This window comes from Cherax quadricarinatus, unplaced genomic scaffold, assembly GCF_038502225.1.
Source record: "Cherax quadricarinatus isolate ZL_2023a unplaced genomic scaffold, ASM3850222v1 Contig369, whole genome shotgun sequence".
Lineage (NCBI taxonomy): Eukaryota > Metazoa > Arthropoda > Malacostraca > Decapoda > Parastacidae > Cherax > Cherax quadricarinatus.
The window spans coordinates 40,160-55,496 of record NW_027195395.1 but is presented as its reverse complement, the minus strand read 5'-3'; the positions used below and the strand labels follow the sequence as shown (position 1 = coordinate 55,496).

The 15,337-nt window shown below is 40.2% G+C and overlaps 1 pseudogene; it reads right to left on the bottom strand.

Moving 5' to 3' along the window:
* Window positions 1-15,337, bottom strand: part of LOC128697288 (aminoacylase-1-like) — a 116,857-nt pseudogene that overhangs the window by 71,407 nt on the left and 30,113 nt on the right.

Below are 15,337 nucleotides of genomic sequence, written 5' to 3'. Positions count from 1 at the left end.
TGAAATACGAGACGTTACTGTGAATTTCATATAACCTGTAGTTACCAGCGGTCGCAATATACACAACGAGAAGCAATTATTACTACAGAAAAAGCGTCCTTCCTCCAAAATTTGCACCAGTCAACTATAGTGATAATATAGCATTTATTGTGGTGGAGACGGAAAAAAAAAAAAATAGAAAAGCCAGATACAGCGATTGATAAACAAGGAGGTGACCGTTCGTCATTGTAGGAGCTGCCAGATATCACCGGCTCTTCAACACGCAAGTTATACTTTTGTATCAGTCAAATCACATATTACTCGGGTAGATAATTTCCAGTAGATCCTTCATGTGTTAGCTCAAATCACCGACCAGTATGTTTTAAATAAGTGACCCACTGATCAGAGCAGATCGACTGGTCCGAACCCTTGACTGGTCCGAACCCTTGACTGGTCCGAACCCTTGACTGGTCCGAACCCGGGACTGGTTTCAAACAGTTTCGTTGGACAATAAAGCAGACTGTAAACGGATGGGGTTGTAGGCGCCCTTATAAACACAAACATTAAAAATCAGGAACGTGACGGTAAGCTGTCCAATATACAAAAAGAGTTAGAAACAGAAATACAAATAGCTAGAGCTTCATTTAAGGTTATTAATATAATATTCAAGAGGTTGCTAGTAGAATTGCAGTAAATCAACCATTCAAATCATTATGAAGCTGTGTGTAGTCTGTGGTCAGTCAAACAAACGGGCTTCCACATGGATAAATTGTCATTTTTGTGGAAATTGGTGTCACGCCCCTTGTGCAGATATCCCAGAACTAGCTACAAGCAGTATTAAAACAGAGAAGTGTTTTTGGGTATGCCCAAATGAGGAAAATCTGTGGACTAAAATCACAAGGGTATTAAAAGAGGACAACATCAAAGCTGCTTTCATAGAAAACCTGGAAGCTTTCTACAACAGATGGGAACATAAAAAGTCTGGGCTGAATGGTACTGCCCTTGATACTGGCCATGTAGTCACAAACTGTAAGGCTGGAGGTGATGTCCTGGTAGTCAGTAAATGTGGGGCTGATAGTGCTGTCCTGGGAGACAGTAATGGTGAAGCTGGAGGTGCTGTCCTGGGAGACAGTAATGGTGAAGCTGGAGGTGAAGCTGGGGAGACAGAAATGGTGAAGCTGTCTGTCTGGGAGACAGTAATGGTGAAGCTGGAGATTTTGTCCAGGTAGTCGGGAATTATACGCAGGAAGGAATACATATAAATGACCTCATAGGGGACAGGAGCCATAGTAGGGAAACAAGTGTAGTCAAAGATAAGATAAAACCAATATTGCAAACTAGAAATACCGCAGGAAATAGCAAACAAGAGGACTCCAATAGCAATAGTGAGGATAAATTACCAAAAACAACTGGTGGGAGCTCCATTGTTGGTGCTAGGGAGGATAGAAGTAAGACAGGGAAACATGCACCAACAGGGAATACAGTCACAGAAACCCAAGGCAAACGGAAACCAAGCCTGTGCACATACTATGCACTTGGTATCTGCTGGCATGGGAAATCTGGAAAAACAGATGGGACATGCAACTATGACCACCCTAGAAAATGCCATGCCCATATGACAACAGGAAAATGCAAACTCCCTTCCTGTAAGCTTTTTCACCCTGAAATGTGTACCTCTTCAGTACAGGAAAGACTGTGCTATAACTTAAATTGCCAGGCATACCATCTAAAGGGGACAAAAAGATACAAAACATCCAGGCCATGGGAAAACCTGGGTAGCCACAGCCACTCAAGAGGGAGAGGTTTTTTAGTGCCAGGAAGGAAAAAAAACTGGCAGGAAATGGCAGAAATCGTACACCAAATCCAGTCATTCCTGGAGTGGAACCACAGTCGATGGCCTCCACTCCAAACCAACAGATACAGATACTAATGCCGGAAAAAAAATCCCCCCCCAGTACCAACAATACCACCAGTCCGATAACATTCTTCTTTGCAAATATACAGGGTCTAAAGCCAGCAACAAACAACAAAATACCTTTCATCCGTGGACTGCTTGCAGAGGCAAAGGCAATGTTCGCGGCTTTCACTGAGACCCACATAAAGGATCACTTGGACAACGAAATATGGATCCCAGGTTACAACCTATACAGATGTGACAGAGTGAACAGGCAAAAGGGGGGGGTTGGCCTGTACATTGCAGAGTCACTTGTTTGCACAGAACTGCTTAATGCCTCAAATGACGTAGTGGAAGTTTTAGCAGTAAAGGTCGAGAACCAAAACCTAGTCATTGTGGTAGTCTACAAGCCTCCGGATGCAACATCCCAGCAATTCCAGGAACAGCTGTTAAAAATTGACCACTGTCTGGAAAATCTTCCAGCTCCTGCACCCAACATCTTGCTCCTGGGGGATTTCAACTTAAGGCACCTAAAATGGAGGAATATAGCAAATAATATTGTTGCAGTAATAACACCAGGAGGCAGCTCTGATGAAAACTCACACTCACACGAGCTTTTAAATCTCTGCACAAAATTCAATTTAAACCAGCAAATAATAGAGCCTACTAGACTGGAGAATACACTAGACCTCATCTTCACTAACAATGATGATCTGATAAGAAATGTCACCATATCAAAAACAATATACTCAGATCACAACATAATTGAGGTTCAGACATGTATGCGTGGAGCCCCAGACCGACAAAATGAGACTAGTCACGAGGGAGCATTCACCAAATTCAACTTCAATAACAAAAACATAAAGTGGGACCAAGTAAACCAAGTCCTAACCGATATAAGCTGGGAAGATATACTAAGCAACACAGACCCAAACTTATGCCTAGAACAGATTAACTCGGTGGCACTCGATGTATGCACAAGGCTTATTCCTCTAAGAAAAAGGAGGAGTAGATGTAAAATAGAAAGAGACAGGCGCTCCCTTTACAGGCGACGGAAAAGAATAACAGAGCGGCTAAAAGAGGTCAATATATCTGAAATGCGCAGGGAGACACTGGTCAGAGAAATAGCAAGCATCGAACTTAAGCTAAAAGAATCCTTTAGGAGTCAGGAATCGCGGGAAGAACTAAAAGCCATAAATGAAATCGAAAGAAACCCAAAGTATTTCTTCTCCTATGCCAAATCAAAATCGAGAACAACGTCCAGTATTGGGCCCCTACTTAAACAAGATGGGTCCTACACAGATGACAGCAAGGAAATGAGTGAGCTACTCAAGTCCCAATATGACTCAGTTTTTAGCAAGCCGCTAACCAGACTGAGAGTCGAAGATCAAAATGAATTTTTTATGAGAGAGCCACAAAATTTGATTAACACAAGCCTATCCGATGTTATCCTGACGCCAAATGACTTCGAACAGGCGATAAATGACATGCCCATGCACTCTGCCCCAGGGCCAGACTCATGGAACTCTGTGTTCATCAAGAACTGCAAGAAGCCCCTATCACGAGCCTTTTCCATCCTATGGAGAGGGAGCATGGACACGGGGGTCGTCCCTCAGTTACTAAAAACAACAGACATAGCCCCACTCCACAAAGGGGGCAGTAAAGCAACAGCAAAGAACTACAGACCAATAGCACTAACATCCCATATCATAAAAATCTTTGAAAGGGTCCTAAGAAGCAAGATCACCACCCATCTAGAAACCCATCAGTTACACAACCCAGGGCAACATGGGTTTAGAACAGGTCGCTCCTGTCTGTCTCAACTACTGGATCACTACGACAAGGTCCTAAATGCACTAGAAGACAAAAAGAATGCAGATGTAATATATACAGACTTTGCAAAAGCCTTCGACAAGTGTGACCATGGCGTAATAGCGCACAAAATGCGCGCTAAAGGAATAACAGGAAAAGTCGGTCGATGGATCTATAATTTCCTCACTAACAGAACACAGAGAGTAGTCGTCAACAGAGTAAAGTCCGAGGCAGCTACGGTGAAAAGCTCTGTTCCACAAGGCACAGTACTAGCTCCCATCTTGTTCCTCATCCTCATATCCGACATAGACAAGGATGTCAGCCACAGCACCGTGTCTTCCTTTGCAGATGACACCCGAATCTGCATGACAGTGTCTTCCATTGCAGACACTGCAAGGCTCCAGGCGGACATCAACCAAATCTTTCAGTGGGCTGCAGAAAACAATATGAAGTTCAACGATGAGAAATTTCAATTACTCAGATATGGTAAACATGAGGAAATTAAATCTTCATCAGAGTACAAAACAAATTCTGGCCACAAAATAGAGCGAAACACCAACGTCAAAGACCTGGGAGTGATTATGTCGGAGGATCTCACCTTCAAGGACCATAACATTGTATCAATCGCATCTGCTAGAAAAATGACAGGATGGATAATGAGAACCTTCAAAACTAGGGAGGCCAAGCCCATGATGACACTCTTCAGGTCACTTGTTCTATCTAGGCTGGAATATTGCTGCACTCTAACAGCACCTTTCAAGGCAGGTGAAATTGCCGACCTAGAAAATGTACAGAGAACTTTCACGGCGCGCATAACGGAGATAAAACACCTCAATTACTGGGAGCGCTTGAGGTTTCTAAACCTGTATTCCCTGGAACGCAGGAGGGAGAGATACATGATTATATACACCTGGAAAATCCTAGAGGGACTAGTACCGAACTTGCACACGAAAATCACTCACTACGAAAGCAAAAGACTTGGCAGACGATGCACCATCCCCCCAATGAAAAGCAGGGGTGTCACTAGCACGTTAAGAGACCATACAATAAGTGTCAGGGGCCCGAGACTGTTCAACTGCCTCCCAGCACACATAAGGGGGATTACCAACAGACCCCTGGCAGTCTTCAAGCTGGCACTGGACAAGCACCTAAAGTCAGTTCCTGATCAGCCGGGCTGTGGCTCGTACGTTGGTTTGCGTGCAGCCAGCAGCAACAGCCTGGTTGATCAGGCGCTGATCCACCAGGAGGCCTGGTCACAGACCGGGCCGCGGGGGCGTTGACCCCCGAAACTCTCTCCAGGTAAACTCCAGGTAGAAAGATTGTTTCATACTTGTGTTTACAAACTTGAGAGAAAGATTGTTACATATTGGTGTTTACAAGCTTGAGAGAAAGATTATTACATACTAGTGTTTACATGCTTGAGAGAAAGATTGTTACATATTGGTGTTTACAAGCTTCAGAGAAAGATTGTTACATACTGGTGTTTACAAGCTTCAGAGAAAGATTGTTACATACTGGTGTTTACAAGGTTGTGAGAAAGAATGTTACACATTAGAGTTTACAAGCTTCATAGATTGTTACATACTAGTGTTTACAAGCTTGAGAGAAACATTGTTACATACTGGTGTTTACAAGCTTGAGAGAAAGATTGTTACATACTGATGTTTACAAGTTTGAGGGAAACATTGTTACATACTGGTGTTTACAAGCTTGAGAGAAAGATAGTTACATACTGGTGTTTACAAGTTTGAGAGAAAGATTGTTACATACTGGTGTTTACAAGCTTGAAAGAAACATTGTTACATACTGGTGTTTACAAGCTTGAGAGAAAGATTGTTACATACTGGTGTTTACAAGCTTGATAGAAAGATTGTTACGTAATGGTGTTTACAAGCTTGAGAGAAAGATTGTTACATACTGGTGTTTACAAGCTTGAGAGAAACATTGTTACATACTGGTGTTTGCAAGCTTGAGAGAAGCATTGTTACATACTGATGTTTACAAGTTTGAGGGAAACATTGTTACATACTGGTGTTTACAAGCTTGAGAGAAAGATAGTTACATACTGGAGTTTACAAGTTTGAGAGAAAGATTGTTACATACTGGTGTTTACAAGCTTGAAAGAAACATTGTTACATACTGGTGTTTACAAGCTTGAGAGAAAGATTGTTACATACTGGTGTTTACAAGCTTGATAGAAAGATTGTTACGTACTGGTGTTTACAAGCTTGAGAGAAAGATTGTTACATACTGGTGTTTACAAGCTTGTGAGAAAGATTGTTACATACATGTGTTTACAAGCTTGAGAGAAAGATTGTTACATACTGATGTTTACAAGCTTGTGAGGAAGTTTGTTACATACTTGTGTTTACAAGCTTGAGAGAAAGATTTTTACTTACTGGTGTTTATAAGCTTGAACGAAAGATTGTTACATACTGTTATTTACAAGCTTGAGAGATAGGTTGTGACGAACATGTGTTTACAAGATTGTGAGAAAGATTGCTTTATACTGGTGTTTGCAAGACTTGAGAAAGATTGTTTCATACTTGTGTTTACAAACTTGAGAGAAAGATTGTTACATATTGGTGTTTACAAGCTTGAGAGAAAGATTATTACATACTAGTGTTTACATGCTTGAGAGAAAGATTGTTACATACTGGTGTTTACAAACTTGAGAGAAAGATTATTACATACTAGTGTTTACATGCTTGACAGAAAGATTGCTACGTACTGGTGTTTACAAGCTTGAGAGAAAGATTGTTACATATTGGTGTTTACCAGCTTGAGAGAAAGATTGTTACATACTGTTATTTACAACCTTGAGAGATAGGTTGTGACGTGCATGTGTTTACAAGTTTGTGAGAAAGATTGCTTTATACTGGTGTTTGCACGACTTGAGAAAGATTGTTTTATACCCCCGAAACTCTCTCCAGGTAAACATGCTTGAGAGAAAGATTGTTACATATTGGTGTTTACAAGCTTCAGAGAAAGACTGTTACATACTGGTGTTTACAAGCGTGATAGAACGAATCCTACATACTTGTCTTTACAAGCTTTAGAGAAAGATTGTTACATTCTAGTGTTTACAAGCTTGAGAGAAACATTGTTACATACTGGTGTTTACAAGCTTGAGAGAAAGATGGTTACTTACTGGTGTTTACAAGCTTGAGAGAATGATTGTTACATAATGGAGTTTACAAGCTTGAGAGAAAATTGTTATGTGCTGGTGTTTACAAGCTTGAGAGAAAGATTTTTACATACTAGTGTTTACAAGCTTGAGAGAAACATTATTACATACTGGTGTTTACAAGCTTGAGAGAAAGATTGTTACATGCTAGTGTTTACAAGCTTGAGAGAAACATTGTTACATTTTGGTGTTTACAAGCTTCAGAGAAGGATTGTTACATCCTGATGTTAACAAGCTTGTGGAAAAGATTGTTGCGCACTGGAGTTTACAAGCTTGAAAGAAAGATTGTTACATATTGGTGTTTACAAGCTCGAGAGAAAGATTGTTACATTCTGGTGTTTACAAGCTTGAGAGAAAGATTTTTACATTCTTGTGTTTGCAAGCTTTAGAGAAACATTGTTATATACTGCTGTTTACAAGCTTGAGAGAAAGATTGTTACATACTGGTGTTTACAAGATTGTGAGAAAGATTACTACATTCTGGTGTTTGCAAGACTCGAGAAAGATTGTTATATAGTGGTGATACAAGTTTTTGAGAAAGAATGTTACTTATTGGTGTTTACAAGCTTGAGAAAAACATTGTTTCATACTAGTGTTTACAAGCTTGTGAGAAAGATTGTTGCATATTGGTGTTTACAAGCTAGAGAAATGCATTTTTACATACTGGTGTTTACAAGCTTGAGATAAAGATTGTTACATACTGGTGTTTACCAGCATGAGAGAAAGATTTTTACATACTGGTGTTTAGAAGCTTGAGAGAAAGATTTTAACATACCAGTTTTTAAAAGCTTGAGAGAAACATTGTTACATTCTAGTTTTTACAAGCTTGAGTGAAAGATTGTTTCATATTGGTGTTTAAAAGCTTGAGAGAAAAACTGTTACATACTGTTGTTTACGAGCTTACCTGGAGATTACCTGGAGAGAGTTCCGGGGGTCAACGCCCCCGCGGCCCGGGCTGTGACCAGGCCTCCTGGTGGATCAGAGCCTGATCAACCAGGCTGTTGCTGCTGGCTGCACGCAAACTAACGTACGAGCCACAGCCCGGCTGATCAGGAACTGACTTTAGGTGCTTGTCCAGTGCCAGCTTGAAGACTGCCAGGGGTCTGTTGGTAATCCCCCTTATGTGTGCTGGGAGGCAGTTGAACAGTCTCGGGCCCCTGACACTTATTGTATGGTCTCTTAACGTGCTAGTGACACCCCTGCTTTTCATTGGGGGGATGGTGCATCGTCTGCCAAGTCTTTTGCTTTCGTAGTGAGTGATTTTCGTGTGCAAATTCGGTACTAGTCCCTCTAGGATTTTCCAGGTGTATATAATCATGTATCTCTCCCTCCTGCGTTCCAGGGAATACAGGTTTAGGAACCTCAAGCGCTCCCAGTAATTGAGGTGTTTTATCTCCGTTATGCGCGCCGTGAAAGTTCTCTGTACATTTTCTAGGTCGGCAATTTCACCTGCCTTGAAAGGTGCTGTTAGTGTGCAGCAATATTCCAGCCTAGATAGAACAAGTGACCTGAAGAGTGTCATCATGGGCTTGGCCTCCCTAGTTTTGAAGGTTCTCATTATCCATCCTGTCATTTTTCTAGCAGATGTGACCTAAGTGTAAGTAGAAGTAGCAAGACGTACCTGAAACCTTGCATATTTATGAGACAGAAAACTGAACACCAGCAATCCTACCATCATGTAAAACAATTACAGGTTTCCGTTTTACACTCACTTGGCAGGACGGTAGTACCTCCCTGGGTGGTTGCTGTCTACCAACCTACTACCTTGAGAGAAAGATTTTTACATACTGGTGTTTACAGAGCTTTAGAGAAAGATTGGTATATACTAGTGTTTACAAGCTTGAGAGAAAGATTGATACATATCGGTGTTTACAAGCTTGAGAGAAGGATTGTTACGTACTGGTGTTTACAAGCTTGACAGAAAGATTGTTACATACCGGTGTTTACAAACTTGAGAGAAAGATTGTTACATACTGGTGTTTTCAAGCTTGAGAGAAAGATTGTTACATATAGGTGTTTACAAGCTTTAAAGAACGATTGTTACATACTGGTGTTTACAAGCTTGAGAGAAACATTGTTACATACAGGTGTTTACAAGCTTGAGAGAGACATTGTTACACACTGGTGTTTGCAAGCTTGAGAGAAACATTGTTACATACTGATGTTTACAAGTTTGAGGGAAACATTGTTACATACTGGTGTTTACATGCTTGAGAGAAAGATTGTCGCGTACAGTAGTTTACAAGCTTTAGAGAAATGTTTTTACAAACTGGTGTTTACAAGCTTGAGAGAAACATTGTTACATACTTGTGTTCACAAGCTTGAGAGAAAGATTGTACATACTGGTGTTTACAAGCTTTAGAGAAAGATTGTTACATACTGGTCTTTACAAGCTTGAGAGAAAGATTATTACATACTTGTGATTACAAGCTTGTGAGAAAGATTGTTATATACTAGTGTTTACAAGCTTGTAAGAAAGATTGTTATATGTTGGTGTTTACAAGCTTGAGAGAAAGATTGTTACATACTGGTGTTTACAAGCTTGTGAAAAAAGTTGTTGCGTATTGGTGTTTACAACCTTGTGAGAGAGATTGTTAAATACTGATGTTTACAAGCTTGAGAGAAAGATTGTTACATACCGGTATTCAAAAGCTTCAGATAAAGATTGTTACATACTCTTGTTTACAATTTTGAGATAAAGATTGTTTCACACTGGTGTTTACAAGCTTGTGAGAAAGATTGTTACACACTGGTGTTTACATGTTTGAAGAGAAACATTGTTACATACTGGTTTTACAAGCATTAGAGAAACATTGTTTCATACTGGTGTTTACAAGCTTGAGAGAAAGATTGTTACATTCTTATGTTTACAAGCTTGAGAGAAAGATTGTTACATACTTGTGTTTGTTAGGTAAGACACATATGCAACAGTTCTCACTAGTAGAGCTTGTCGAAGTTGATTGTAGGTCTGTACCAAGATACCCTTGTGTTGCAGTGTCTGACAGATTGAACATTAAAATGGTATAAAATACCGACAGGTTGTTAGGTAAGACACATATGCAACAGTTAGGTATCTTTATTTCGAAACGGGACTGACCACCTCAAAACTTTAAGGGTGATGGACTGATTACATCGTCTTCAAGTATCTTCTGCTTCTATCAACTTTTCTGTACTCGACTGAAGAAGCCTACTGTGTAGGCGAAACGTTTCATAATAAAGATACCTAACTGTTGCATATGTGTCTTACCTAACAACCTGTCGGTATTTTATACCATTTTAATGTTCAATCTGTCAGACACTGCAACACAAGGGTATCTTGGTACAGACCTGCAATCAACTTCGACAACTTCCACTAGTGAGAGCGGCTGGATTTGAGAGGGACCTGACCTCTCAGCATCTGAGTTCTTACCTCTTCTAGTGACCTACGTCTCACCTCTTGGCGCTATATAAGGCTCCATCCTGTCACTTTATCTCCATATTGTTTCATTCCATGGAACAATGCTCTTCTCCAGACTGAGGGACTGACCACCTCAAAACTTTAAGGGTGATGGACTGATTACATCGTCTTCAAGTATCTTCTGCTTCTATCAACTTTTCTGTACTCGACTGAAGAAGCCTACTGTGTAGGCGAAACGTTTCGAAATAAAGATACCTAACTGTTGCAAGACATTGTTACATACTAGTGTTTACAAGCTTGAGAGAAACTTTGCTACATACTGGTGTTTACAAGCCTGAGAGAAAAATTGTCGCATTGTGGAGTTTGCAAGCTTGACAGAAACATTGTTACATACTAGTGTTTACAAGCTTGAGAGAGACATTGTTTCACACTGGTGTTTGCAAGCTTGAGAGAAAAATTGTTACATACTGATGTTCACAAGTTTGAGAGAAACATTGTTACATACTGGTGTTTCCATGCATGAGAGAAACATTGTTACACACTTGTGTTTAAAAGCTTGAGAGAAAGATTGTGGCGTACAGGAGTTTACAAGCTTGAGAGAAATGTTTTTACAAACTGGTGTTTACATGCTTGAGAGAAAGACTGTTACATACTGTTTTTTACAAGCTTGAGAGAAACATTGTTACATACTTGTGTTTACAAGCTTGAGAGAAAGATTGTACATACTGGTGTTTACAAGCTTTAGAGAAAGATTGTTGCATACTGGTCTTTACAAGCTTGAGAGAAAGATTGTTACATACTTGTGTTTACAAGCATGTGAGAAAGATTGCTATATGTTGGTGTTTACAAGCTTGAGAGAAAGATTGTTACATACTGGTGTTTACAAGCTTGTGAGAAAGATTGTTATATACTGGTGTTTACAAGCTTGTAAGAAAGATTGTTACATACTGGTGTTTACAAGCTTGTGAAAAAAATTGTTGCGTATTGGTGTTTACAAGCTTGTGAGAGAGATTGTTACATACTGGTGTTTACAAGTTTGAGAGAAAGATTGTTACATACTGGCATTCAAAAGCTTCAGATAGAGATTGTTACATGCTCGTGTTTACAATTTTGAGATAAAGATTGTTTCACACTGGTGTTTACAAGCTTGAGAGAAACATTGTTACATACTGGTGTTTACAAGCTTGAGAGAATGGTTGTTACCTACTGATGTTTGCGAGCTTGAGAGAAAGATTGTTACATACTGGTGTTTACAAGCATGAGAGAAACATTGTTTCATGCTGGTGTTTTCAAGCTTGAGAGAAAGATTGTTTATTCTTGTGTTTACAAGCTTGAGAGAAAGATTGTTACATACTTGTGTTTACAAACTTGAGAGAAACATTGTTTCATACTGGTGTTTGCAAGCTTGAGAGAAAGATTGTTACATACTGATGTTTACAAGCTTGAGAGAGACAGTGTTACATACTAGTGTTTACAAGCTTGAGAGAAACATTGCTACATACTGGTGTTTACAAGCTTGAGAGAAAAATTGTCGCATTGTGGAGTTTACAAGCTTGACAGAAACATTGTTACATACTAGTGTTTACAAGCTTGAGAGAAAGATTGTTACATACTGGTCTTTACAAGCTTGAGGGAAAGATTGTTATATACTGGTCTTTACAAGCTTGAGAGAAAGATTGTTACATACTTTTGTTAACATGCTTGAGAGAAACATTGTTACATACTCGTGTTTACAAGCTTGAGAGAAAGATTGTTACATACTGGCGTTTACAAGCTTGTGACAAAGATTGTTACATACTGGTGTTTACAAGCTTGAGAGAAAGATTGTTACATACTGGTGTTTACAAGCTTGTGAGAAAGATAGTTACATATTGGTGTTTACAAGCTTGTGAGAAAGATTGTTACATACTCGTGTTTACAAGCTTGAGAGAAAGATTGTTACATACTCGTGTTTACAAGCTTGAGAGAAAGATTGTTACATTCTGGCGTTTGCAAGCTTGTGAGAAAGATAGTTACATATTGGTGTTTACAAGCTTGTGAGAAAGATTGTTACATACTTGTGTTTACAAGCTTGAGAGAAAGATTGTTACTTACTGGTGTTTACAAGCTTTAGAGAAAGATTGTTACTTACTGGTGTTTACATGCTTGAGGGAAAGATTGTTACTTGAGAGAAAGATTGTTACTTACTGAGAGAAAGATTGTTTACAAGCTTTGAGAAAGAAATGCTGGATTACAAGCTTACTTACTGGTGTTTACAAGCTTTAGAGAAAGATTATTACATACTGGTGTTTACAAGCTTGTGAGAAAGATTGTTACTTACTGGTGTTTACATGCTTGAGGGAAAGATTGTTACATACTTGTGTTTACAAGCTTGAGAGAAAGGTTGTTACTTACTGGTTTTTACAAGCTTGAGAGAAAGCGTCCCACCAGTGATTTTTACCATCTTCTACACAGATCACTTGGTTCTGAAAAGTTAAATTGTTGTTACATACATTTTATTCCAATTCACCTTTTATATTTTTTTAGGTTAGTTTGGTTTTGAAGCAGAGCAAGTTTTTGCTCACTCGGGTCTGAGGTATGTGATGACCCACACCTGCAGATTCTTCTCATCTGACCGAGACTTTCACCACTCTAAGAATTAAGGATATTAGTTTGTATGTCTTTAAAAAATATTTGAACATTTCTCAAATTTCTTATTAAGCGCAGATAAAAAAGATATTTGAAGAGATTTATTATTGCATTCAGTATTAACCAATTTGTCTAATATTTCCCAATAATCACATTAATCATTTTTTGCGTCTTCATTAGAAGTAAATAATGAGAAATATGATCATTATAATTACTGAATCTTCAGTAGTAAAAAAAATAAACACACAAATTGATGATAAATGATTCTTTACATCCTATCTTATATGTCGTGTCATATAAGCCGAACAGGTGAGTTTGGCCAGAACATTTACTGTCAAATAACCAGAGTGAAAATTTGCATCATCTATAACTCTGCCAAATACTATCTGAGGATAGCTAAAACAAATATTTAATATATTATAAATGAAAATTGACCTATGATATATGCATAGCAGAAGTTAGCTAAAAAAATTACATTAGTTTAAGTGAGGTTACTGTGATTTTAAGTTAGTTTTGATACAAAAATAACAAAGTTTGGCTTATTATGCTGACGTACAGTAGTAAGTTCGCCGGTCTTGTCTCGGCTCAGGTCTTACAGAAGTTAGAAAGTAGAATTTTTTTCCAGCTATTTTCTTGTATTGATAAAGTTCCATTCATCTCCTGTGAATACAGTTCACTTGCATTATGAACATCTTACAATATTATAATTCACAGCAAAGAAACTACAAGAATTACCTGCCTCTCTGAAGGTTCAGGCATTTTCTTTACTGTATACTCGTAAGTAACATCTTCTCCAGCAGCTTTACAAAGGTTTGTTATCTTCTCTTCAAATGTTGTCAAGTCTTGAGTGGGAGAGACACGAATATCAAAGCCAACGTTGAGTTCTGCTGGAACTACATTGTACTGAACACCTCCCTGAAAAATATTACTTATCATACTCACCTCAACCAATACAATTACGAAAGTATTAAAATATATCAGGGAACGGATGGGGTTTGAACCCATGGCAAGTGAGTCCTATAACATATAGGCCGGTGTGTTAACCACTGGACCAGCTGGCTTTAATAAGATTCATGTAACTAGTCATATTTCCATACACCACTGGGAGGTTAGCATGGGCCACAAATGTAAGTTTAGACAGACAAATACCACTGGCAAGTGAGTTTTAATCCTCACTTGCTATGGGTTCAAGCCCCGCCCGTTCCCTCCTTTACTTGCAATAATGTTATTACAATTTCGTGAGTATTAAAATATCATGGCATTATTCATATGATCATACAACACCATGTAAAACATATTAATTATTATAAAATCTAGAGCAAATATTGTATCTTTGCTGGATTAGATAAATAAAAATATTGAGAGTCATATTCTTCTCTGGTATATATAAGTTTTAAAGCACAAAGTGAAACAGATTTGTCATTATCAGGATTTGGACGAACGATAGGTCCAAACTCCTCTATGTCAGGAATCAGGTAAAAGAAATACGGGAACTAAACTCAGCATCTACAATTTTGTATGTGTCAACAGATCAAAACCCAGCTGACCTGATCAGCAGAGGATTGACACACAAAATGCTGGGAAAGAGCAAGTTGTGCTTCAAAGGTCTAGACTGGTTACCAGTGAAGGAGGGCTGGCCTGGTTACCAGTGAAGGAGGGCTGGCCTGGTTACCAGAGAAGGAGGGCTGGCCTGGTTACCAGCGAAGGAGGGCTGGCCTGGTTACCAGTGAAGGAGGGCTGGCCTGGTTACCAGTGAAGGAGGGCTGGCCTGGTTACCAGTGAAGGAGGGCTGGCCTGGTTACCAGCGAAGGAGGGCTGGCCTGGTTACCAGCGAAGGAGGGCTGGCCTGGTTACCAGCGAAGGAGGGCTGGCCTGGTTACCAGCGAAGGAGGGCTGGCCTGGTTACCAGTGAAGGAGGGCTGGCCTGGTTACCAGTGAAGGAGGGCTGGCCTGGTTACCAGTGAAGGAGGGCTGGCCTGGTTACCAGTGAAGGAGGGCTGGCCTGGTTACCAGTGAAGGAGGGCTGGCCTGGTTACCAGAGAAGGAGGGCTGGCCTGGTTACCAGAGAAGGAGGGCTGGCCTGGTTACCAGTGAAGGAGGGCTGGCCTGGTTACCAGTGAAGGAGGGCTGGCCTGGTTACCAGTGAAGGAGGGCTGGCCTGGTTACCAGTGAAGGAGGGCTGGCCTGGTTACCAGAGAAGGAGGGCTGGCCTGGTTACCAGTGAAGGAGGGCTGGCCTGGTTACCAGTGAAGGAGGGCTGGCCTGGTTACCAGTGAAGGAGGGCTGGCCTGGTTACCAGTGAAGGAGGGCTGGCCTGGTTACCAGTGAAGGAGGGCTGGCCTGGTTACCAGTGAAGGAGGGCTGGCCTGGTTACCAGTGAAGGAGGGCTGGCCTGGTTACCAGTGAAGGAGGGCTAGCCTGACCAGGAGGGCTGGCCTGG